Source organism: Hemitrygon akajei, chromosome 1 (assembly GCF_048418815.1).
Source record: "Hemitrygon akajei chromosome 1, sHemAka1.3, whole genome shotgun sequence".
Lineage (NCBI taxonomy): Eukaryota > Metazoa > Chordata > Chondrichthyes > Myliobatiformes > Dasyatidae > Hemitrygon > Hemitrygon akajei.
This window is the reverse complement of record NC_133124.1, coordinates 59,288,017-59,315,640: the sequence shown is the minus strand read 5'-3', so window position 1 is coordinate 59,315,640 and position 27,624 is coordinate 59,288,017. Positions and strand designations below refer to the sequence as shown.

Below are 27,624 nucleotides of genomic sequence, written 5' to 3'. Positions count from 1 at the left end.
ACAAAGTATTCGTAGTGGCCAACGTGTATTATGAACAAAACCTTCCACTCATCCCCCTGACAGATACGGAACAGGCTGTACGTACTCAGTAGATCCAGCTTGTGAAGATCTGTGCCCTGCAGAGTATTTCAAATGTGCTATCATCCATCAAGAGGAGAGGGAAGTAGTTCTCCATTCTGATTATGTTGAGCTCACCGTCATCGATGCAGGGACAAAGTCAACCCCCCCCCCCCTCCCACCACCCCATCTTTCTTTTTGAAAGAAGAATCCTGCACTGGCTGTAAGCTGGAATGGCCGAATGAAGCCATGCTGGAGTGCTTTGACGATGTTGTCATTCATGGCTTGGATTGTAGGAAGAGTGAGGAAGAGCAGACAGCCTTGAGGAGTTCTGGGAGCAGGTCAATCATGAAGTTGTGTTGTCTGTGAGGTGACAGGATGCTGGCTTCCCTTTTACTGAAGACAGTAGCTGAGTCATGATATTCCTGTGGGAGTTTGGTGAAGTTAAGGGTTTCCTCCATCTCCATGGATTTGTGGGGTGAAGTCAACTGAGGTCAGGCAGTTGGGCCCCAACTCAAAGGTTTCAAAAGGTTTCAAGTGTAAATTTATCGTCAGAGAAATGTATACAATGTACATCCTGAATTGCTTTTTCTTTGCAATCATCAACGAAAACAGAGGAGTGCCCCCAAAGAATGAATGACAGCTAAATATTTGAACCCCAAAGTCCCTCCCAGCTCCCCTCCCTCCTGCGTGTAAGCGGCAGCAAGCAATGATCCCTCCTTCCCCCACTGGCAAAAGGAAAGCATCGGCACCTGCCACAGAGCACTCAAGCATGCAGCAAAGCAACAGCAAAGACACAGACTTGCAGTACTCCAAAGACTACTTATTCACCTGGTATTCAACATACCACAGGCTCTCCCTCCCCCTAATATGAGAGAAAGAGGTATCTCCGTTTCACAGTGAGAGGGGAGACAAAACAAACAACTCACTGGAATATGATGTTAAAAGTCCATTGCATCGCTTTTTCAGAGCTCTGTGCCCAGAGATCTCAGGTCTCTGGGCACACAGCCAAGGATCTTCTGATTCCTACGACACACTGATCTCCTGCTGGGACACTGACCTTCAATCCGCTCGTCTCCAGAGCCACGAGATCTCAGACCTCCGAAGGTGAGTGAAGCTCTTAGGCCAAGCACTTGACATGTCGAATTACGGCCAGTCATGCAAGAGCGGGTCCCACTCCCACAAAGAACCATAGTCAACATGTAACTCCAGGTCAGGTTTTTCAAAAGGGAAAAATAGAGATATTGAAGATAGAAATAGAAAGGAGACATCATTAAGTGCCATTGACTCTCCTAAGCTCCTCAGCAATGAACTGAACGACCAGCGAAGTGAGGGTTACACGTGGAGAGCCAGGAGTAACTCAGGATAAGAGGAGTTTTGGGTGAGTGGATCAGGAGGAATTGAATGGACTTGCGGTGCTCAGCGACGCTTACGTGCACGGGCTGTGTGCAGGTTCTGACTGCCGCAGACCCCAAGGGCTGCCCGCCAGTGGCCATGATGAACCACAGCCTCCTGTGTGTGTAGAGCCAGCAGAATGTGGAGGAGGACAGAGAGAGTGAGAAGGGCTATGGTGCTGGACCAAAGGGCCAGGGAGAGTTTCCCACATAGGAGCCCACTAATAGAGTTCTCAGCCTTCTGGAGTGCTCAGGTATAACATCAAAAAATATATCAATCCAGTGTTCACAGCTGTATCTGACAGTTGTATGAAATAGTTAAATATACCACACAGTTAACAAGATATCCCAACATGAGTACTCCATGCATCTGTTTGACTGCTTGACTGATGAAATCAAAGGCAAACAAATACACAGTCACTATTTAATGTACCTGATTCACTCTGCGATTTTCTTTAACAATGGAAATGTACTTTATGAAAAAAAAGATACATTCCGATGGTGGAGTAATAGCCATGTCATTTAAATTACAAAGACAAATTTTATAGCTTTATTGATGGTGATCGAAGCAACAGGATTGAAAGAAGACAGATAAATATATAAGCATTGTTCCAAAGCATGTGGGTCCAGAAATATGTCAGGCATATAGAACAAATAAGCAAAAAGAATATGAGGTACAGACCAGCTGTGATTAAATCAAATGTTTTGAGGAGCTATAAGGTCTAAATCAAAATCCTAATGTTCAAATATTCATATTTCCATGCCGAATAGTAAAAATACAAAAAGCATAATTTAAAAAGATGAAAAGTTACCATTTTGATAACTAAGCAGGCAAGCTTTCCCTAGCTGCTCTAATTTTTCAGTACAATAACTGAAGAACAGGGAAGTCAACCTTATATATACCTCCTTCATTCAATATTCAAAACATCCATTCAAAATTAAAGCTGGGAGAAGATTTGATCACAGCCCAATTACTCTTGAGCTACAGCTTAGTTTCAATGTGCAAACAAATGTACCAATGTTTAACAAGAAGAACCTTTCTTATCTTTGTGAAGTAATTATGACAACAATCTATCTCTTTTTCCTTTCACTTTCCTCTTGCTTCAAATGGATCCTTATGGACATGATGCTGTGACAGTTACACAAGCATTTCTTTCATTTATTTAATTCCTTGAAAATTCTGTTAGAGCTTAAACCAACAAAAAAGTTATGTCAATGTTATGTTTAATGTTCTCAGATCAACATGAGGGCAATTCAAATAAAGCTCAAGATGTCTCATTTACAGCCTTGGCAAATTTTTGCAAAACATTACTTTTTAATGATTTTGTGAACATTCACAGTATATCCCAAATAGAAGTTTTGCTATTATTGATATTCATTTACTAATGTGTGATTAGTAGAGTATGATCAGAGGTGAATGTAAGCCTATATGAGTTGCTATAGCATACCAATAGGGAAGTAGTGATGCTACTTTGTGATACCATCATACAAGTTAGAAGTTTACATGAGTTCATTTTACCACTATTCTGGTTAGACCTCTAGACTAGCTAGTAGGGCAACCAATAGAACAGAGGTGTTATCTTTGATTATTGGTCAACCTTTGAGTAGACAGCTAGCAGAACTCAAATCAGTCTACCTCCTGGAACTCACCACCCAACAGCCTTCTGGGAATACCTTGACAAGAAGAATAGCAGTGATTCAACAAATCAAATCACCGTTATCTTCTCAAAGGATGGGGTTTGAATTTTGGCTTGGTCAATAATGACCCATCCTAAAAAGTAATAACCAAAAAGAAATTAGGCCATGGACCCAAATAAAGTGCAAATAGGGACCAGTTGACATTGTCAGGTCATCCACTCTCCTCATTCTGTAGCTGTATTTTTCTCTGTCTGTTCACAAATCGTGAGCCAGGCAGATCTGGAGAAGAAGTTTCCTATGACAATTTAAAATTTCATGGAGAACAACGCTTTTTTTCATAATTTTCTAGGCATTTTGTGCTTTAAAGCTTTAAAGCTTCCTGGCAGGTCATCCCATTGCTGACACAAAGTACACTGCCGATGCTATGGTCAAATCAACATGTACAAACAAGCTGGATGAACTCAGCAGGTTGGGCAGCATCCACTGAAATGAGCAGTCAACATTTCAGGCCGGGACTTGAAGTCCTGATGAAAGGTCTCGGCCCAAAACGTTGACTGCTCATTTCAATGGATGCTGCCCGACCTGCTGAGTTCATCCAGCTTGTTTGTACATCCCATTGCTGATCTGTATGCTTCAAGAAACTCCCTGCCCAACTTCACTCCTGCAGCTTCTGCTTTCCAAGTTTAAAAATTACTCCCAGCCAAAGAAGCCATTGGTGTTGTCAGTTTGCCTACTAAATTTACATGAGTTCCAACCTTTCTAAGCAACCGGGTCTCCCATTGATAATATTAGGCAGTCAGAGTAAATGTCTCACCCACAATCCTTTCAAAATGTATCAAAACTCCTGTGGGTAGTCCAGTCTATGTCTCACTATAAGGAGGTAAATCCTAGTTCTGTGTTTCACACTTTTCCCTCAGAAAGCAAACAATGCAAACACTTGAATGAGTGCATAACATCACTTTAGTTGAAAGTCAACATCTTAAATGACAGTACCTCCCTCCCATTTGAGTCCAATCTTATTGGTCTAATTTAGGCTCTTTTTTGTTCAAATTTTACTTTCTGCTGATCAGGATGAAATTTAAAATTATACTGAAGGGAAATGGTGTCATGATGAATGACTTTCAAATAACCACATGTGTGCTAACAAGCTTGAAAAGGGGATCTGAAGCAGATATTTAACAAATACTGTTATTTTTAACTTCCTTTGAATTGATGAAGCCTATGTTTGTAAATTCCCAATTTGCAAGCAATATTTTTGGCATCTGGAATAGTGGGCCTTCTATTATTTTTTTATTTAGTTATTCAATGTCAGCAATTCATCCATACACAGTGACTAAAAAAAGATTTATCAGGCTTCCTTCACTAATGGTAGGGCTGTCTGATATTATTAAAGACTTTGGATATGTCTCTCCCCCAGGATTACATGGAACTGCTGGTTGAGTGAGGATTGCTCCAATTCTGTTCAACCACATTTCTATTAATAAAGATGACCACAAAAAAATAATATCTTTGGGGAAGATGTGATCATTACCCAAACAATTTTTATTCAGCTAATTTGAAATTAATGATGTATTTTACATACAATGGCTTATAATAGCTTTGCAGCTCAGTCATTTACTCCAGCACTTTAGAAGCATAAACTGCAGCTGTACACCATTTAGTGAAAACCCTGTCAACAATGTAAAACTGAACAGTAAATGTTAAATGTCATCTCTACACTAAACTTTCTATTTGATTATTACCACCACAAATAGAAATCATCAATGGAAAATGTAGATGTACAGTTTTATAGATAATTAATAGAATCACGGGATGTACAGCATGGAAACAGCCCACCTCTCCTCTGCAGACTCCACAACGTATCTAGACTAATGCCATTTGCCTGCATTATGTCCACATCCCTCTACTCCATTCATACCCAGTCACCTGTCCAAATGCCCTTTAAACATTATAGATGCAGCTGCTTCAACCATTTGGATTAACCAGATAATCAGCATCACATAGAAAGAAGTGTGAAAATTTTATCCTTTAGATCTCTTCAAATTTCTGCCCTCTCATTTTAGACCTGTGGCCTTTAGTTCTAGACACCTTTGCCCTGAGAAATAGACTCTAACAATTTGTCCTATCTGTTCCCATAATTTTATGCTTCTATAAAGATTCTATTAGTTTTATAGTGATAATAAACCCAGCTTATCTATTCTCTCCTTTTAACTACAACTCTCCATTCCAGTTACACCCAGGTGTATCTCCTCTCTATTCTGAATCTACTTACTAGGAGCAATTTTAAGTGGCCAAATAACCTCTCAACCTACATGCCTTTGTGGAGTTTGGAGATACTGGAGAACCTGGAAGAAATCTACGCGGCCATAGGGAGAAAATGCAAATTCCAGGCAGACAGTTTAATATTGACCGGGTGTCACTGAATTTATAAAGCAGAAGCACTATTGGCTGCAACATTCTGCCATCTCACTGGTGTGCCCTGGACTGCTGAATATTTACAGCTTTTTTTAGTTTTTAACTCATTCTTTAACTTTCTCTCTTTCAATAAAAAAACAAGCCCAGCCTCTTCCCCACTACTCAAGTTTTGCAATCTTGTAAATATTCTTGTGAATTCATATACACCCTCTATAACATGGTGACTAAAATAGTGCCCAATACTGAAGCTATGGCTTCAATTCTAACATACTATGTTCCAAAATGATCTCACTATAGATTCTTGTTTGATAAACAAAGCATCGTGTATCCTTTTCATCCATCGTAATGATCCATCCTGCTACAATTTTTCCAAACCTTTTGCAAGGCTCCTTTGTTACATCAGACCTTTTATTATTGTTGCTTCTATTGTCTCATTTATTGTGTAATCCCTTGCCCTGTCTTTCAAACTGGAGGAAGGTGGATAGTGAGATTCCCTGGGACCATTATTGGAGCTCTTTCTTTTTTAATCTATATTAACTTGAAATTAAGTTAAGACTTTAAGGTAAAAGAACTCTTAGGGGCAGGTGATCAAAATATGATTGAATTCAAGCTGAAATTTGAGAAGGAGAAGCTAAAGTCAGATGCATCAGTATTACAGTGGAGTAAAGGGAATTATAGAAGTATGAGAGAGGAGTTGGCTAGTACTGATTGGAAAAGAACACTGGCAGGGGTGATGGCAGAGCAACAATGGCTGGAATTTCTGAAAACAAGTCAGAAGGTACAGGATTTTCAGCAGGCCTATGTCAAGGTGACACACATGAGGCTGTTTAGCAAACTGTGAGTCCTTTGTATTAGAGGAAACATTCTAGAATAGATAAAGCAGTGCATGATTGGCAGGAGGAAAAGAATGGGAATAAAGAAGACCTTTTCTGGCTGGCTGCCGGTGACTATTGGTGTTCCACAGGGGTCTGTGTTGGGACCAATTTTTTTTACATTATGTCAATGACTTGGATGATGGAATTGATGGGTTTGTTGAAAAGTTTGCAGATGATATGAAGATAGGTGGAGGGGAAAAGTAGTTTTGAGGAAGTAGAGAGGCCACAGAAGATTAGGAGAATGGGCAAAGAAATGGCAAATGGAATATAGTTTGGGGATGTATGTTATGCACTTTGGTAAAAGAAATGAAAGAGCTGACTATTTTCTTAATGGAGAGAAAATACAAAAAAAATTTGATGTGCCAAAGGACTTGAAAATTCTTGTGCAGGACTTCCTAAAGATTAATTTTCAAGTTGAGTCTTTGGAGAGGAAGGGAAATGCAATGTTGGCATTTATTTCAGGAGGGCTGGAATCTAAAACCAAGGATGTAATGTTGAAACTTTATAAAGCTCTGGACAGGCCTCACTTGGAGTATTGTGTGCAGGTCTGGGGTTTCTTATCTTAGAAAGGATGTGCTAAAGCTAGAGAGGGTTCAAAGGATGTTGATGAAAATGATCCCAGATTTGAATGGCATGTCATATGAAGAGCATTGATGGCTTTGGGCCTGGATTCACTATGATTTAGAAAAATGAGGAATGACCTCATTGAAACCTCATTGAATGGTGAAAGGCCTTGATAGAGGGGATGTGGTGAGGATGTTTCATATGGTGGGAGAGTCTAAGACCAGGGGACACTGCCTCCGAATACCGAGGTGCCCTTCTAAAATGGAGAAGAGGAGGAACTTCTTTAGCCAGGGAGTGGTGAATCTGTGAAATTCTTTGCCACAAGCAGATGTGGAGGCCAAATCTTTATGTATATTTAAGGCAGTGGTTCATAGATAATTGATTGGTCAGGGCATGAAGGAATATGGGGATAAGGCTAGCAATGGAGCTGAGAGGAAAATTGGATCAGCCATGATGAAATGGCAGAACAGACGCGATGGGCCGAATGGCCTAATTCTGCTTCTATAACTCACAGTCTTATAGTCTTAACTTGGAAAGATAGAGCATAGAACATAAAACATCACAGCACAGTACAGGTCTATGATTTTGTGCCAACCCTTTACCCTAATCCAACATCAATCTGACCATCTCTCTCCCACAGAGACCTCCATTTTCTCTCATCTATGTGCTGAATTAGGAGTCTCTTGAATGTCTCTAATGTATCTGTCTCTACTACCACCTCTGGCAGTGCACCCACAACTCTCTGTGTAAAAAGCCACCTCTGATATCCCCTCTTGCTTACCTCTAATCACCTTAAAATTCTCGTATAAGCACAAGCTATAATTTCTAAATTTTCAGATAACACAAATTTGGCAATGTTGTGAACTGTGAACAGATTAGTGGTAGAACCCAGCAGGATATAAACAGACTAGTGAAAAAGGCAGACACATAGTTGATGAAATTTAATGTGGAGGCATACATGATAGGGAAAATAAAAGTATACACTATGACATACAGGTTACTTCTCCAGAAGAGATGCAAGAGCAAAGGTCTCTGGAGAACAGGTGTGTGCAAATCATTGAAAGTAGCAGATCAGGTTGAGAAAGTGGTCAATAAGTTCCTCATACTTCTGGCTTCATCAGTAGAAACATTGAATGTAAATGCAGAGAAATAATTGCTAACATTTATAAAATATAGGCCATACCTTATTTGTTTACATCTCTGGTTTCCACATTATAAAAGAATATTTAGGTTTTGAAGCGTTCAGAAAAGATTTTCAAGAATAGATCCAGGGATGAAGGATGATACTTACAATAAGGCTTCTTAAGGCCCAAGGCTTCTTCCCTGATTAGGAGAATCCAAAACTAGAGGGTGTAGGTTTCAACGAAGAGGGAAAAGATTTAAAGAGGATCTGAGGGGTAATCATTTCACACAGAAAACATGCTGCCAGAGGAAGAAACAATTACAACATCTAAAAGGCATTTAGATTAGTTAATGGATAGGAAAGGCTTAGAAGGATATGGGCCAAACGAAGGCAAATATGAGAAGCTCAGTTAGACAACTTGGTCAGTATAGAGAAGTTGAATCAAGGAGCCTGTTTCCATTCTGTATATCAGTGTAACTCTGTGATAGAGAGCTGGAACTTTTAGAGATAAGAAGGTTAATGGCAGACTTAACAGAAATGTATAAAACGATGAGTGTCTCAGCACAGTTGATAGTGGAGTGTCATAGAGGTCACATGTATAAAACGAGGGAAAAGAATTAAGAGGATATTTTTATGCAAAATGTGTTGGAATCAGAAGTGCACTGCCTTTGGATGTACTGTAGTTCTATTATAATATTGAGTGATGTAGAAAAAATATGGTGGAGGAAAATTTTCAAGGCCAGAGAGAAAAGGGTTGGTAGGTGAAACTAGTTAGAAAGGCAACCTGGTCATGATGTACCGAAAGGTCTCCTTCTGCGCTCTAACCATTTTAAGATTCTAGAACTCCTCTCTGTCACCTTTTAATCACTAGTAAAATCTATTTAGTCAGTTTATAAATATTTCTAGCACCGTTAATAATTACAAGTTTTTAAAAGGCTAACAACACAGAAAAATAATAAATAATTAAAAGCAGAATGGGAGATTTGACAGAACTACATAAAATTATGAGGGTCTCAATTTGGTTGATAGTGGAAGGCTTTTCCCTTTTGTAGAAGTGTCAGAGGTCACAGGTATAAAGCAAGGATAAAAAGACTGAAGAAGAATTTTTTTATGCAACATTTGATTGAAATCAGGAGTGTTTCCTTACTTTTCCTTTGCCCCTCAATGCTTGTTGAAATAAATGGGATACAAGAGTCTACTGATACTGAGAGTCCAAGAAAGTTGGGGTTGACTGCAGAGCTGACAGATTTGTCTATCTTGATCAGTCCTGCACTTACTCATTCTGATCCAGCTCTAATTTATCAGAAATATTGTACATCCAACCAAATTTTCAGCACATATTTGATAATGAGCAGTTTTTAAAAAACTTTTGGATACATGAGAGATTTTTTTTTAAAATTCAATCTGCAAACCAGGAACAATAACCAACTGTTCAACCAATATTTACAGGGAGATGTCAATACTTGATACCCTAATGTGTGTTGTCAAATCCTTTTTGTAAAATCACATATTTGAAGAACACTTTCGTCCAGTTCTTTCATCACTCGTCACATAGATTAGAATGTTCTTTCTAGCTATTTTTACATGGCAGTTAGTGGGTTGCTTTATATCTCTAATATCGCTTTCCAAACAAGACATTGTCCCGTTTTGGAGATATGTTCCTGTTTATTTTAACTAACATAGCAATACTTAAGAATGAGTAATGTTTCAATCCTTCTCACTAAGAGGATATTGCAATTTCTTTTCAATTATCAACAGTTTTTAAAGCCTCCTTTAAACTCTTGCTAAAAGGAGTAGATATGCCTCCTACACTGAGCAGATGGAAGAACATTTTGGTCCAGATACTGCTGTCAAAATAACGGTAAGCCTAATGGTGCTTGCCTTTATTCATGTGTGAAAGGCACCACAACTTCAGGCAAGGAACAGATGTGTAGTTAAATGCAAATATCAAAAAGTTGCTGTTAAAGTTGTTCTGTTGCATGTTAGCTATGTAAGAGAATTATTTTGCTATCTGACACATTACTGAAATCCAATAAATGTAGTGAAGCTGTTATATTTTTGGGATTGTTGCAAACAAAACTTCAATGTGGACAAATAGGATTAGTAACTATAAACATAAATATCCTTTTATTGATGTAATGTATATTAATTAAAACAAATCAACTTCTTTGGCACCTAGAATGAATAAATATATGTGTGAGATTGAAATCTTGTGTGGTAATTTTAAAAGAGTTTTAAAAACTGCACATTAAAATTTAATGCTTTACCTTATGTTCCTTTTTGTTTATTCCTTCCCATTCTTTCTCTTTCGTTACCTGCTTTGACATTTAATTCAACCACTTTAATCTTCTCTCTCCTTTCATTATGCTGTTTATTTTCTAATCTTTAATTTCCCATAGTTCGTAAAGCAGGATTTACTTCTCTGATGCTTGTGCTAATTATGTAGGTCTAGGAGGTGGATGTAACATAATTTCAGTAGATTATAACATGTAGTTGCTATTGTATTTAATGTTCAACCCCTGTAGCTGAGGACAAACTTTTACTCCATGACTCTTTACGATGCACCTGTTATCTCTAGCCCAGACTGTTTGATTTGAGAAACCTAGAGGAAAGATTTGCCCTCAAATATAGGACACTTCTCATTATTTAAGTACTATTAGCTTATCCTTAAATCTTATTGGTATCCATTCATCAATCAATATCAAAAAATAAGTACCGATCTTAATATTGTTTGTGAGATCTTCGACTATTTCCTCCTCTTACACTGAGCATACTTTAAAAAGGCAGTTAAGTAGTTGTTCTGAAAAAATCATGATAGAAATGTAAGTACTTTATTTTCAAGTGATCAATTCTGTGTTTTCACTAATTATCACAATAATTATTTACAATGAAATCCAGTGAGACCACTCATCAAATGCAGCTGTATTCTCTGATCATGAATGAAAATACATGGATTAGACATTTAAAAAATTAAGTTCTGATCAGTTTCAAAGTGGACTAGAATTCCTTTCACATTTTCCTGTCTATTTCAAATTAAGTTCAAATATTTCGATTCAGCTATTCGGTGATAATCTTCCTGAACTGAAGGCAGCATCGAAGTATTACTAAAGTCTCTGTTCAAAATTTAACCAGCTACGTCCTAAATACAGAGGGATTGGGTAAAACATCTCGTCCTGTCATTTCCAACTGGCAAAGAGGGTGACAAAGGTGCAACAAATCTACTCTGAGGAGATCGACTGATGGCTCAGGATTACTCAACAATTTCAGTGAAAACTTTCTGTGTCTTGGGAAACAGAGAAGTGGAGCTGAGAACCATTGGATCTAGGTGTTCGTTATTCACAGCAAAAGAGTATTGCGATCTTTCTGCCGTACTCTGCAAGACACTGATTCTGCATTCCCCCCTCCCCCACCCCCGAGATCTCAAACGTTGTTTTATCCTCATCACACTGAGACTTTGGACGCTTTCATCTCACTTTCTGCTCAAAGATCGCGGCCTGGTATCAAAAGCCTACCACTTGACAGCCAGCAGACTTCTTAACCTGGCTAATTTTGCCACAAAATGGAGGCAAAATTAAGGTAACAGATATTTACCAAATACTGCTTTTAAATTTGGCAGAACTAGTAAAAAAAATCACCCCACCTCACTCACAGCTCTAGCACCGCAGTCTCTAATCTAACGGCAGGACCAAAGTGATTATTGACATCACTGAAATAACATTATTTCATTGCACCAGGAGAAACCTATCAATTTGTAGTGCAGAAAGGGTGTCACGTAGCGTAGTGATTACTGTAGCACTATTTCAATCCCTGTGACCTGGATTCAATTTCACCGACATTTGTAAAGAGTTTGTATGTTCACCATGTGACTTCGTGAGTTTTCTCCAGGTGCTCTGGGTTCCTCTCACATTCCAAAGACATACAGTTTAGTATAGGTTAATTGGATATATTTGGTTGGCACAGACTTTTGAGCCAGGAGGCTCTGTTACTCTGCTGTGAATCTGAGGCCTCCGTCGGTCACAGATGACCATGATATTGCTTCCTAGTTGTCTAGATACACAAGCCTGGTCAGTACAATATTGAGTCAAGCTGTTGCCTGTGTAGCAAGCTCCCTGCCTTTACTCATCAGATGAACCCAAAGATACGACGGAAACCAGTACAGTTTGGCATCAGCAGCATCGTGGGAGTTGCTAGTCAACATCAAACTCAATGTAGGACTGCCTGATGACTCCAGCTCCAAATTTTTTCCTCAGAATTTACTACTGGATCCTTCCCCATGAGTGGGTACAGCCACAAGGCAGCAGAGGTTTGAGATCAGAGTTTTCCTTCTCCTGCGTGAGCTGCCTACCACGGCTGTCGAGCCCCATCTGCCTGAAGAGACTGGATTTAAGGTGACAGTAACCTGCCATTGCCCCTTCCCCGATCAGTAGAAACGGTTCTGCTGGGCTTAGTAGCTATCCACATGTAAGGTCTGGAGCTGGACTTGGTTGTCAGAGGCTATTAGAGGTGCATGCCACTGGGAGCATTTAATAGGTAGTGGGAGCTTGTCCCTATTACCACCCTCCAGTTATACCAACCTTAAGGAACCTACTATACTGTACAGTATATCTAAATAAGTAAAAAAGTATGAGAAACCCAGAAAATAAGGAATATAACTTAAGGACTTCTGAAAATGAAATTTTCATTGAACATACTCAGATGGTAGAATTTTTGTGCTAAAACACTATATTTCAAAATAAGGTATGTTCACCTTTGCTAACCTTATTCATCTTTTGTGAATGTCTCGAAAAATTTCTGCACAGTGGGTCAAAATTCTTTCTATGTGATTCTGACAATTTCACCCCTACAAAATCTTCCTTGTTTCTTATTTAACCACAGTTCCTATTCCGCTCCTTGTATTATGGAAATTGATACAATAGGTACACTGCTACAATTTCCTCTTTTATTCCTTTGATAGCCTAAGCCTGCTACTTCAGGACTATTTTTATAATGGTACCAGTTTAGTTCAAGATATCTCATCTTGTGTCTATGTCTCATCCTTTACCACAGCCTTATAATTATGGCGTTTCTCCTTTTGATAGAATCTTACTGGTACTTAAAAATATGCTTTTAAAACTAAACTCCACAATCCTAATTGCTTCCTAATTTAGCTTGCTTTCCTTTCTACTGCTTCTTTTGAAATGCCTTCCATGAACACAAGCACAAAGCTTGTCTGGCTGAATTTATGTACATAATCTTGGCTGATACTTCGATGTGGGAGGAGCATTTGGTGTACCAGCAAAGATTGCATTGTTCAGATGTAGTGCCAAAACAATGGACATGAAATAAGCCAGTGACACAAACATGGGGTACTTGAGCAAAAATTGCAAGTGGTAGTCATTCCAGACAAACACGAAAATAATGAGGCAAAGGAAGGAAACTGAAAGACCATTTCCTGGAGATTGTGATTAAAGGTCTCAGGGAGACCCCATGCAGAAATATTTTGGAATCCGAAATGAGCTGGTTTCCTGGGATACAGATGGTGCTGGTGGCTCAAGAACAAAACTCACCAACAACATTGCTCTGGTAAACTGTGTATGGAGATTAAAAACACAAAGTACTGATTAAAAACACAGGTGTGATTACCAGAAGATTCAGAGTTGGATATCTGCCTTGTTGTGTGTACACAACACATTGGGCCAATTGGGGCCAGTTCCTCCTGTTACGTACCCCGTAACTGGGTCACTTAACAGCAAAGATAGAAAGGTCCGTTGAAGTCTGATGGTACTATTTTTAACAGTATTTATTGATAAAAATACACAAAAATAATATCAATGCAACCATACAGATAATATACGTCGTCAATACTAAATCTAAAAGCGCTGGTATAATAATAATCAATAAGAAATAACTCTATCGTTGTCTAGGGGATAATGTATTGTCCGATGGAAATATAAAAGTCACTCAAGTTCATTCAAGCTGCAGCTTTTGGTTGGAGAGAGAGACGGAGGGTGAGAACTTGCCCGGTTTTCCGTTTTATGATGTCGATCCTTCGAAATGGTGTCGGTGGTGATCTCTTCCTTAGCTAAGCCGCCTTCCGTGGTAGGGCCTCAATCCCGGGGCAACGGGAAAGGACACACGTGGGCCCTCCACCGGCTGTCGCTATTAAACGCTGTCACGGGATTTCTAGCGTTTCTCCTGGTGCGTGTCTGAAGGGGCTGTTCCCCCAGACCCTCTTTTATCCTGACTCACAGGGTCTCAGATGTCAATCAGGGTGGAGGGATGCCTCCCCTCAATCAGCCCACTTTTGGTCATTCCCTGAGGGCTTTGAATAAATAGCACCGTACCCAATACACAATTCCGTCTCCAAGAGACAATGGCCGTTTCCCGTAGCTTTGTATCGCCGAGGGGCCAAGACATTCCAAACGTCTCTCTCTCATTTCCTGGGTCTCCTGACCTGAATTAACAGCGATCTTGCGATTCTCAAAAAGGAGGGGGCACAGGCGTAACACTCCAAACAGAACTGCCAACATTCAGGCATCTAAACAAAAGTCCCGCATGTGTTTCTTGTCTGGTAGTTTCAGGGTAGGCGAAGATCAGCATTTGTCATATGTTGGAGGCACAAGAGAGTGCAGATGCTGGAACCTGGATTAACAAACTGCTGGAGGAATGCAGTGGGTTGAGCAGCATCTGTGGAGGAAAGGAATTATCAAGGTTTCAGGTCAAAACCTGATCAGGTTCTGAAGCAGGATTTCAACCCAAGAGGTCAACAATTGTTTTCCTTGCAAATACATAGAGTTTCTCCAGCAGCTTGTTTGTTTCAAGTCAGATATGTCATTGTGCTTCATTGCTGGACTAATCCATGAAGTGGAAGCCCATTTCCGTTTGCATTTTCAGCATGACAGAAATACACGAACACCACCACCAGATGCTTTTCCAGTTTCACCTTCCATTAGGAGGATTTCAGAGACAGATCATGGAAACTACACAGGCTGCAACCTTGTAAACTGAATTGAATTCAATTGACTTTATTACTTACATCCTTCATATACATAAGAAGTAAAAATCTTTACATTATGTCTCCATCTAAATGTGCAGTTACAGTCATTTATAATAAATATTATGTACAACAGGACAGTCAATACATAGAAATACAGTTGCCTCAGCATGAATTAAGCAGTCTGATGGCCTGGTGGAAGAAGCTGTCCCGGAGCCTGTTGGTCCTGGCTTTTATGCTGCGATACCATTTCCCAGATGGTAGCAGCTGGAACAGTTTGTGTTTGGAATGACTCAGGTTTCTAATGATCCTTCAGGCCCTTTTTACACATTTGTCTTTGTAAATGTCCTGAATAGTGGGACGTTCACATCTACAGGTGTGCTGGGTTGTCCACACAACTCTCTACAGAGTCCTGTGATTGAGGGAAGTACAGTTCTCATACCAGGCAATGATGCAGCCAGTCAGGATGCTCTCAAGCGTGCCCCTGTAGAAAGAATTTTGTGGGCCATAGCAAACTTCTTCAACTGTCTGAGGTGAAAGAGGCACTGTTGTGCCTTTTTCACCACACAGCTGGTATGTACAGACCATGGGAGATCCTCAGAAAATTTAGAAAACATAGAGTTCCAGTATTGTACAGCACCGAATCTAACTCTTTCATCACCAAATGCATGCCAACCTTTTGTCCATCTAAAATAATCTCACCTGCCCACAATAGGTTTTTGTGCCTTTAATGCACTAACTATTGACATCTAAGTATCGTTCGAATGTAGAGATTGCATCTGATTTCACCAGCTTCAGTGGCACCTTGTAGCTTGACTCAAGGCTGTGAGGGGCTAGCAAAATAGGTCCTGCACACTAAACTTCAAAGTTCAAAATTTATTATCAAAGTACACATATGTTACCATATACAACCCTGAGATTTTCTTGTGGGCATACTGAATAAATCCAAAATAGAATAACAACTGTAATAGAATCAATAAAAGACCACAGCAACTTGGGCATTCAACCAGTGTGCAAAAGACAACAAACTGTACAAATACAAAAATAAATAAAAATAATAAATAAATAAGAAATAAATATTTAGAACATGAGATGAAGAGTCCTTGAAAGTAAGTCCATTTGTTGTGGGAACATTTCAATGATGGGGCAAATGAAGTTGAGTGAAGTTATCCTCTTTGGTTCAAAGCCTGATGGTTGAGGGATAATAACTGTTCTTGAACCTGGTGGTGTGAGTCCTGGGGATCTTGTACCTTCTTCCTGATGGCAATAGTGAGAAGAGAATGAGTCCTGGGTGGTGGAGTCCCTGGTGATGGATGCTGTTTTCTTGTGACAATATTTTATTTAGATGCGCTCAACCGAGGGGAGGGCTTTACCTGTGATGGACTGAACCATATCCACTATATTTTTGTAGGATCTTTTGTTCAAGAGCATTGGTGTTTCCATACCAGGCTGTGATACAGCCAGACAATATTCTCTTCATTACACATCTACAGAAGTGTGTCAACATTTTAGATATCATGCTGAGTTTTCAAAAACTCCTAAGGAAGTAGAGGCACCGCCATGCTTTCTTTGTAATTGCACTGATGTGCTAGGCCCAGGACGTTGTTCTGAAAAAATAATGCCGAGGAATTTAAAGTTCCTGACCCCCTCCACCTCTGATCCTCCCATGAGGACTGGCTCATGGACCTCTGGTTTCCTCCACCTGAAGTCAATAACGAGTTCCTTGGTCTTGTTGACATTGGGTAAGAAGTTGAAGTTGTGGCACCACTCAGCCAGATTTTCTGTCTCTCTCCTACATGCTGATTCTGCTTATGACAGTGGTGTTGTCAGCAAAGTTGTATATGGCATTGGAGCTGTGCTTAGCCACACAGTCATAAGTGTAAAGTGAGTAGAGCAGGGCCACACACACACACAGCTTTGTGGTGCACCTGTGCTGATGGAGATTGAGGAGAAGATGTTGTTGCCAATCTGAACTGACTGGGGTCTGCAAGTGATGAAATCAAGGATCCAACTGCACAAGGAGGTCTTGAAACTTATTGATTAGTATTGAGGGGATGATGGTATTGAATGCTGAGCTATAGTCGATGAAGAGCATCCTGGTATATGCATCCTGGTATATGCATTTTTTCTGTCCAGGTGTTCCAGGGTTGAGTGAAGAGCCAATGAGATGGCATTTGCTGTTGTTCAGGTAGATGAACTGGAGCAGATCCAAGTTATTTCTCAGGCAGGAATTGATATGTTTCATCACCAACCTCTCAAAACACTTCAGCACGGTGGGTGTAAGTGCTACTGGTCAATAGACACTGGGGCAGGTTATGACATGCTTCCTCAGCAGAGGTATAATTGAAGCCTGAATGAAGCAGGTGGGTACTTGCCGAAGCGTGGAGTTGCAGCAAACTCACTCTTGGACCACCTACACCATTAACTAATGGACGAATGATATCAAATTTTAGAAGTGGAGTTCAGTGAGCAAAGATTGTTTATGCTCAATGCATAATTGGAAAGGATTTAAACAATCAAGAGCTAAGCTTTCACTTCCAGTGGTGATCTGTTATCTATGTATCAGGGTAAAGGAACATTTCTTAGATATAGTAAAAACTGATAATTGCAGTGATGCTTTTTCTTGCATTCATTCTGTTTTCCTTTGAAAACTGTTCATAGATTGGAGCAAGTATAGTAGTAGTAGGAAGTTTGAGGAAATGAAAAAAACAACAGCCACACCTTCATTTCCCCGGATGTTTAATTACCAATACAAGAGTTAAAGTATCGAATTTTAGAATGACCAGCAAAAAGACATAACAACATTGAAAGTAGTGATTTAAGAAAGATGGTTGTGCTCTCAGAGAGTGAAAGTTTGGACCCAGTGTCCATGCTGACCAATGGGCAACCTACTGAACTAGTTCCATCATCCAGCATTTAGGCCATAGTCCTCCATGCCTCAATGACTGAAGTGCTCCCATTGACAATTCTTAAGCACTGCCAGCCTCAGCTGCTCTCGCACTCACTGTGATTACCTGGCCTTGAATTTAATTGCAACATTGCTCTACCTTTCTTCACCGAAAGCTCACCAAAAACATTTTATTTTGTTTTACTGGATAATTTCCCTACCATCCCAACAGGTCAACAGCAGACTCCTTTTCATTGGTTTGTCTCTCAGCTCTAGAATGCCTGGGCACTTCATTAACTACAGCTCAGCATTCAATAGTATCACTAAACTCCAAGACCCGGGGCTCAGTACCTCCCTGTGCAACTGGATCCTCAATTTCCTCACTTGCACACCCCGGTTAGTATGGGTTTGCAACAACATCTCCTCCACACTCACATCAGCACAAGTGCACCGCAGGTGTCTGTGATCCACTCCCTCCTCTACTCACCATATCCTTCTGATTGTGAGGCTATGCACTGCTCCAATGTTGTATTTAAGTTCACTGACAACACCATTGCTGTTGACCAAATCAAGGATGCTGACAAATTGGCATATAGGATGGAGATTGAAAATTTGGTTTAGTGGTGCCACAGCAACAACTTCTCACTCAATATCAGTAAAACCAAGAGCTGATTATCAACTTCAGGAGAAAGAAGTGGGAGGTCGATGTGCCAGTCCTCATTAGGGGAATAGAGATGGAGAGGGTCAATAGCTTCAAATTCTTTGACGTTAACATAGCAATGTATCTGTCCTGCAAACAGTACATAAGAGTCATCACAAAGAAGGCACAGCAGCACCTCTAGTCCTTTTGAAGCTTATGTAGATTTGGCATGTCACCAAAAACTTCTAGAGATGCACAGTAGAGAGTATCCGAATTGGTTGTATCATAGCCTGGTATAGAAGTACGAATGCCCAGGAGTGGAAAAGGCTACAGAAAGTAATGGATATAACCCAGTCCATCAGAGGCAAAGCCCTCCCCACATTGAGTACATTTACAAGAAGCACTGCCACAAGTGAGCAACAACCATCTTCAAAGACCTCCACTATCCAAGCTATTCTTTCTTCTCACTATTATTTTAGGTTGAAGGTACAGTAGTCTCAGGTCCTACTCCACCATGTTCAGGAACAGTTAGCACACGAATACCATTAAGCTCTTGAACCGGTGTGGATAATTTCATTCATTGCTACTCTGAATTGATTCTGTGAAGCACAGACTCACTTTCTAGGATTCTTTATAACTCGTTCTCAGTATTACTTTTAAAGCATAGTTTAATTTCTTCTGGACATTAGTTATTTTTGGTCATTATCTGTTTATGTATAGTTTTTCCATTACTTCTCTACTCTCTACATACACATGACTGTGTTGCTAGGCGTAGCTCAAATATCATCCATAAATTTGCTGATGATGCAACCATTGCTGGTAGAATCTCAGGTGGTGAAGAGAGGGTGTACAGGAGTGAGATATGCCAACTAGTGGAGTTGCGTGGCAGCAACAACCTGGCACTCAACATCATTAAGACGAAAGAGCTGATTGTGCACTTCAGGAAGGGTAAAATAAAGGAATACATACCAATCCTCATAGATGGATCAGAAGTGGAGAGAATGAGCCGCTTCAAGTTCCTGGGTGTCAAGATCTCTGAGGATCTAATCTGGTCCCAACATATCAATATAGTTGTAAAGAAGGTAAGACAGTGGCTATACTGCATTAGGAGTTTGAAGAGATTTGGCATGTCAACAAATACACTAAAAAACATCTATAGATATACTGTGAAGAGCATTCTGACAGGCTGCATCACTGTCTGGTGGGGGGCGGGTTGCGTGGGGACAGCTACTGCACAGGAATGAAAGAAGCTGCAGAGGGTTGTAAATCTAGTCAGCTCCATTTTGGGTACTAGCCTACAAAGTACCGAAGACATCTTGAGCGGTGTCTCAAAAAGGCAATGTCCATTTTTAAGGACCACCAGCACCCAGGGCATGCCCTTTTCTCACTGTTACCATCAGGTAGGAGGTACATAAGGCACACACTTAGTGATTCACGAACAGTTTCTTCCCCTCTGCCATCTGATTCCTAAAATGGACATTGAACCCTTGGACACTACCTCTCTTTTTTTTAATATACACTATTTCTGTTTTTTGCACATTTAAAAAAACCTATTCAATATACGTATACTGTAATTGATTTACTTATTTATGTATTATGATTTTTATCCCATTTATTATTATTATTACTTCTATATTATGTATTGTATTGAACTGCTGCTGCTGTTAACAAATTTCACATCATATGCCAGTGATAATACACCTTATTCTGATTCTGACATTCTAATATATTTCCTTTTTCTTGTAAATGCCTGCAAGAAAAAAAGAATTTCTGAGGTAGTATAGGGTAACATATACGTATTTTGAAAACAAATATACTTTGAAATTTGAATGACTTAAATAGCCATTGGATTTCTAAAGTATTGTTGTTTAAGACCAAAATCATTGAAAGCCAAGTGTATTGCAGACGTAAGCAAGAGCTAACTCTAAGTTGAGGGAATCATGCTGCACTATTTTGGGCCTCAGATGGGAGCCAGCAGAATACAGTAAGCACATTACAAGCATATTGCACAAACTCTGGGAAACAAGAGAGCTATGATATGACTTCCATCAATCTACAGCAGAAAGATGTCACATCCATACTGAGAAGCATTACAGCACCGCAGATAGCTGGCAAAGGGACACCATGACATGAGGAACAACACACACAAAATGCTGGTGGAACACAGCAGGCCAGGCAGCATTTATAAGGAGAAGCACTGTCGACATTTCGGGCTGAGACCCTTCGTCAGGAAGGGTTGTCAACAGTGCTTCTCCTTAAAGATGCTGCCTGGCCTGCTGTGTTCCACCAGCATTTTGTGTGTGTTGTTTGAATTTCCTGCATCTGCAGATTTCCTCGTGTTTGCACCATGACATGAGGATTTCTTCTTCATGTAATCACAATAGCCACAGATGAAAGTGCAGGTACCTTTCATAAAACAGGGTAACTAAAAGGTAAATAAAACCACGTACTCCGGTGATTGCATGACTTGTTCTCCACAGCTGACTGTTGAGAAATTTTTACCTAACTTACTCTAACACCCATTCTTCACTTTGAAGTTATAAAATTCTTTATTCCTGATTTTGTTCTTACCCCAGTATTAATCTGCTCACTTGTCTTTCGCTGATTGAAATGTAACAGTCATTTAGACACTTGGCATCAGTAATTCTACCCATTCCATCATTTCACCTGCAACTTGCATCATTACCCCTCATGATCATGAGCATGATTACAGAAGGAAAAGAGAGAACACAAGAGAGCTTAGGATATTTGCATTTTAACTTCTGATTGCTCTCTTATCCTTCACCCTGAATGAAAATCTATTGGTTAGTCCTTTTCTATGCGTCAAATTCTTACTGCATTGATACACTTTATGTTAAAAGATGTCAGTTAAAAGAAACAACATTGCATCAGTTAATTATGACAAAAATGGGTCATAGCTGTCCCAATTCATGAAATCAGTGCAGTGTAGTGGAATAAACAAGTTAGAGCACAGACAGTAAACGCTGATGCCTAAAGATTGAACCATGTAGCACCCACATTTCAGATACAAATTGTGTCAAATTTGTATCACTTTTCAGATATAAAATACAATAACAAATATTTCCTAAATGCTTCCAGATGAAATTGTGCTGATTGTAAAATTTGACTATACATGGTACATGTTAAAATGCCTGAGCTTTTGCTGACATCAGCAATATATCAAATGTGGGTTAGGGGGAGGAGAAAGTAAAATTATTCATTTTGGCAGGTAAGATAGAACAAAAACAAATTACCTTAATGGTAAATGTTTGCAGAGTTCTGAGATGCCGAGTTGTTTGGATGTCATAGTGCATGACTGGCAAAAACTTGGTGTATAATTACAGCAAGTAATTAGTAAAGTGAGCAGAGTGTTGTAGTTTGTTGCTAGGGGGACTGAATAGAATCATAGGATGGTTTGCGCTTCAGAGATGTAGGCCACTAGTGATAACACATCTGGAGAATTGCGTAGAGGAGTAGTCTCCTTATTAAAGAAAAGAGTAAATGTATCGGAAGAATAAATGGAATGGGTGGGTTGTCTCATGAGAAAAAGTTGAACTGGCTGGCTTTGTATCCACTGGAACTTAGGTGAAGGAAAAGTGAATTAACTGAAGCATATAAGATCCTGAAAGATCTCAAGAGATTGGATATGGAAATGATGCTTCTCCTTGTGGGAGAGTCTACACCTACATTAGAATAACACTATCTTGTAGATTGGCGGAACAGCCCCAAAGGGCCATGTTGTCTACCTTGCTTCTAATAGGTATAAGGTTTTATTTACAGAGAACCTATTACTTCCCACGCCAACAAACATTGTTGTTTGCAGCTCCAATTATGACCATTGTGGAGTAGTCTAAACGGAACAACTGTACATCGTGTTAGCTTGGTGTCTTAGTCATTAGGTAAAGGGACACAACCAACATTGGAAAACTTGAATGGGTAGCCTCTGAACTTGCTACTGGCTGTGCAAAGCACTTCACAGTGCATGCTACAACAAGCAGCAAGGGTTTCCTAAGCCTTCAGCTACTGAGATGTTCATTCATTAGGTGCCTTAATGGTAATTCAGATAACAACATTTCATGCAGATAGAACTAATACCAGGATACTAGTGGAAATTGTCATTGCAGTATACACCAAGCAGGTGCAGAGGCTTCATCATTGTGTGTTTTGTGTGACACAATCCTGCAATCCAATTACCACAGCTGATCCCAGAGGAAGAGTGACAAGAAGATTCTGGAGTAAGGAGGAGATGAGGCAATACCTGAGAAGTAATAACAGAGAAGATAAGCAGAAGGAAAGAGGCTACCAGCCTCGCCACCCACAGTCTCACCTTCTGGTTATGCAGAGGAAAGGAAACAATAAATAGATAAGGGATTCTGCATAAACTCAAAATCCAGAACAACACATACAAAATGCTGGAGGAACTCAGTAGTTCAGGCAGCATCTAAAGAAAGGAATAACCAGTCAACGTTTCAGGTCAACACTCTTCATCAAGTCCAGATGATGGGTCTCAGCCTGAAACATCAACTGTTTATTCCTTTCCATACCTATTGAGTTCCTCCAGTACTTTTTACAGTATTTATTACTTGGGAAGGAAACAATGTTGGCACAGGATAGAGAGAGAGTTAACTCATGTTCCACTCCACCTCCCAATCATTGGTAGCCAAAGAGCTTATCAAGAATTAGTGGGAGAGCCTGGATGATGCATGAAACTACCTTATGTTCTGTTTTGCATGTTCACCTGCACTGATAATAACACATGAATGAATTAACAGTTCCTCCAATTAGATAAATTGATTGCTATATGAATGGTATCTAATACACCTACATATCAGACATTTACACCAAAAAAATTTCTGTAAACATCTCCATTTTGCAGGTGTAAATAGTGGTGTTACCTATTATGTCTTATCTTGTGCAGGTATAATTTTTTTGTTCTGTTGTTAGTGTACAGAGATTCTCATCCCTAGAAAAGACTGCTGGGACTGACCCCTGCCTGGCTCTTTTTTTATGGTAACACTGATGGAAAAGAGTACATGATGGAGTCATGTACTTCTGGTACATGACTAATTGGCCATAACTTATTTTTCCTCAGACTGTACATTTAAGCTATAGCCTCTCCACTATAGTGTCAGTGTCCTCCAATGGAATCATAATGTCTATTGCTGCTCTCTAGCTGCCTTGATTGAATAACTTTAAGAGCCAATTTTCTTTTCTGGTTCCTGCAGAGCAAAATGTTAGTAACTGCATCAAGTCTCATCACAAACCATGGAGATTCTTATTTCTGACTGTAAACTTCCCCAGTACTATCCCATTGAATTCTGGTCAATTTTATGGGTTTTTTTTGACGGGGGTGGATCTTGATTTGGCATGAGAACTAAATATGGCCACATTTTAATGCAGTAAAAATAAGTAAATCCAGACTCTGAGCATGATTTCTACTTTGACTTCGAAGTTTAAAGGAACAGATGGGTAAAGGTAATAGTGGCAGCTATGGTGAAGCCTTTTTCAACATAAAAATAATGTAACAAAATTTCTGGATATTTTTTGTTCTAAAGTCAGAATCAGAATTAGATTTATTATCATTGACATATGACAAGAAATTTGTTGTTTTAGGGCAGAAGTGCAGTGAAAACCTATAAATTTAAAAAATAAATTATGCAAAAAGGGAATAATGAGGTTCATAATGGACTGCTCATGGTCCATTCAGAAATCTGGTGACGGAGCAAAAGGAGCTGCTTCTAAACTATTGAGAGTGGATCTTTATGCTTCTGTATCTCCTCCCTGATGGTAATAATGAGAAGAGGGCATGTCCTAGATGGGGAGGGTCCTTAATAATGTATGCAGCCTACTGAAAGCACTGTCTCTTGAAGATGTCTGTGGCTAAGTCTATAAATTACTCCAACCTTTTGTGAACCTGTCCATTGGAGGCTCCATATCAGGTTGTGATGTACTTTCCACTGTACATCTAGAGAAATTTGAAAGAGTCTTTGATGACCTACCAAGTCTCTTCAAACTCCTAATAAAGTAGAGCTGCAGTATGCCTTCTTCAATATTGCATCAATATCTTGGGCATAGGATACATCTTCTCAAATATTGACACCAAGGAACTTGATGCTGTTCACCATTTCCACCACAATTAGGAGAGGTAGGTGTTTCCCTGATATCCCCTTCCTGAAGTCTGCAATCAGTTCCTAGGTTTTGCTGACTTTGAGTGCAACATTGTTCTTGTGATTCCACTCAACCAGCCGATCCACAGATCCTCACTCTTGTAATGCCTCCTTTCCAACATCTGAGGCTTTACCAGAAACAGTGGTATCATCAGCAAATTAATAGATGGCGTTTGAGCTATGCTTCGCAATACAATCATGAGTGTAGATAGGACAGCAGTGGGTTTAGCACACTTGCTCAAGGTGCTCCTGTGTTGGTAGTCAGCAAAGAGAACAGATTGATTCAGCATTTAACTACTAAGGAAATGCTATACAAGTTCAAGTGATGCCTTTTAGATGAACCATTATGATTATTCTTTAAAGGCTGCATGGCATTGTTCAAAGATTAGCTGGATAGTTCCCACTACTTATCATTAAACCAACATTTTAAAGTGTATTGGCCTAGAATTTTCTGGGCTTTTCAAATACTTACAGTGGATCTCCTGCTTTAGAGCTGCAAGTATCAACAAAAGTCTGACAACAAACGCTTGACTGACAATCTCTATGTCCGTCCTGCTGGTAAGTTTGCAGAAGTTCTTGCTGTTGGGTTTTGCTTGAGTTGAGTGGCAGTACATATGAGGCCTGGGTCACCCATTCCTTTGGGCATCCACTGAGGATTGTACACCAATGAAGAAGAAACATAAGAATAAGATAGTTGTATTTCATTATTGGTGATAAGTTTGATAAATCTACTTACTTTTAACTTCTGTATTTTAACAATGTTTTAAAATATTTAATATTTATTGGGTTTTTAATAGCTTTGGGATGTTGCTGCAAGTCAGAAACACCTGGTAGCATCAAATAAACAAAACAACTTTGACTGACAATAGAACTGGGAGGTAAACCTTTATAGCGTGTTTAAACTTTCACAGGGGGGCCACCCATATCGTTTGAAGCTTCTGTATCAGAAAACACTGGAGACACAAAAGTGCTGGAGCCACTCACCATGTCAGGCAGGATCTGCAGGTGTCAGGGCATCAAATTCAAACATGATCTCTATTGCAGTATTTCTTTGTTCTCAATGTTGACAGGTGTTCTTTTTATTTTTAATTATGTTGGTGAGAGGAGAAATGGTTAATATTCTTGGAGAATTCAGCTGTCCTTAAAATAGTAAGGAGAGATGTAGGCTTTGACACCAGTGTGAAGAATGTTATCTCTGGTAATGCATAAGGTCCTTCATACTTCACAGGGATGTCATGCTAAATGTTGTGTTTCCACTATTGAACCTCATTAGCATGTTTTCTAAATGCTTCATTCTGAGATGTCTTAAGCATGTGACAAAGTTGACATCATACGGAATCAAATTAATGCCTGTCCTCAACCTTCTGAATTCTGAGTAAATAGACGATGACTCAGACGGATTCCTTGAGAGCTGCTGTTTCTAAAGAGACCCCAATGGCTGGGACAGCTATTTAGAAAAGAGGGGATGGATTCCAGTAATTTTTCTTCCATTTTAATGGATGCAAAATGATGAGCAGCATGTCCTTGGTGTCCTGATGTGTGCTCCCTATGGGCCAAGGTTCAATCAAGAAGTAACAGCATTTTGCCACAGATGACTAATGTAATTGAGTCAACTAACTGGAGCAATTTCAGTGCAGAATAAATTAACTTTTTCTAGATCCATTTTGTTTTCCACTCTGTCAGAGTCTGACAGTCAGTTTACCCAGTGAAGTATGACCTGTAAATAAGCTGGTAAATCCCTATGATCCAGTTACTCTTACAACCTTTAAGCGGCAGTTGCTTTTCATATTTTCACAAATTATTTTAAAATCTTCATTTGTTCACTGATTTACTGGCATCTCCAGCAGATTTTTACGTTAATTACTTTATAAGCTTTTCAGATTATGATTTGCTGTACATTTTTGTTAGCAAGATAAAATATTATTCAATCCTCCTTTCCTCATTTACTATAGTGTTATCTTTTTATACTCTGCATCATTTCTGAAATCTGAATCAATACAGAAATTAGGTTATTGTTCCAGTGCTGTCCTGGAAGACACAAATGAAGTTCTATTTTAATGTTAATGTAGAGATCCTTTCCTCATTTTCTCTGGAGAAGTTGGTGGATATCAAAGTCTTCGTTGTGATGATTATGGACTTCAGGAAGGTGCACGCCAACCACTCTTCAATGCACATACACGATTCCTCCACGAAGAGAGTTAGGAGCACCATGTTTCTGGGAGTACACATAATGGACAATCTCATCTGGTCCCTCAACACCACCTCATTGGTCAAAAAAGCACAGCAGTGTCTCCAGTTCCTGAGGAGATGGAGATGAGTGAGCCCCCCCCCCACTCCATCTCCATTCTAACCAATCTTTACAGGAGCACCACCCACCACCACAGCAGCCCAGCTGCATCAAGTCAAGTCAAGTCAAGTCACTTTTATTGTCATTTCGACCATAACTGCTGGTACAGTGCATAGTAAAAATGAGACAACGTTTGTCAGGACCATGGTGTTACATGACACAGTACAAAAACTAGACTGAACTACGTAATAAAACAAAACAAAACAGAGAAAGCTACACTAGACTACAGACCTACACTGGACTGTATAAAGTGCACAAAAACAGTACCGGCATTACAATAAATAATAAACAAGACAATAGGGCAAGGTATCAGTCCAGGCTCCGGGTATTGAGGAGTCTGATAGCTTGGGGGAAGAAACTGTTCCATAGTCTGGTCGTGAGAGGCCGAATGCTTCGGAGCCTTTTCCCAGACGGCAGGAGGGAGAAGAGATTGTATGAGGGGTGCATGGGGTCCTTCATAATGCTGTTTCCTTTGCGGATGCAGCATGGAGTGTAAGTGTCCGTGATAGCTGGAAGAGAGACCCCGATGATCTTCTCAGCTGAC

The 27,624-nt window shown here is 39.7% G+C and overlaps 1 protein-coding gene across 7 annotated transcripts in view; it reads left to right on the top strand.

Annotated features, from left to right (window-relative positions):
- The window catches only part of dlgap1a (discs, large (Drosophila) homolog-associated protein 1a), an 811,451-nt gene that overhangs the window by 332,423 nt on the left and 451,404 nt on the right, over positions 1-27,624 (top strand). The gene's annotated exons all lie outside the window — the stretch shown is intronic.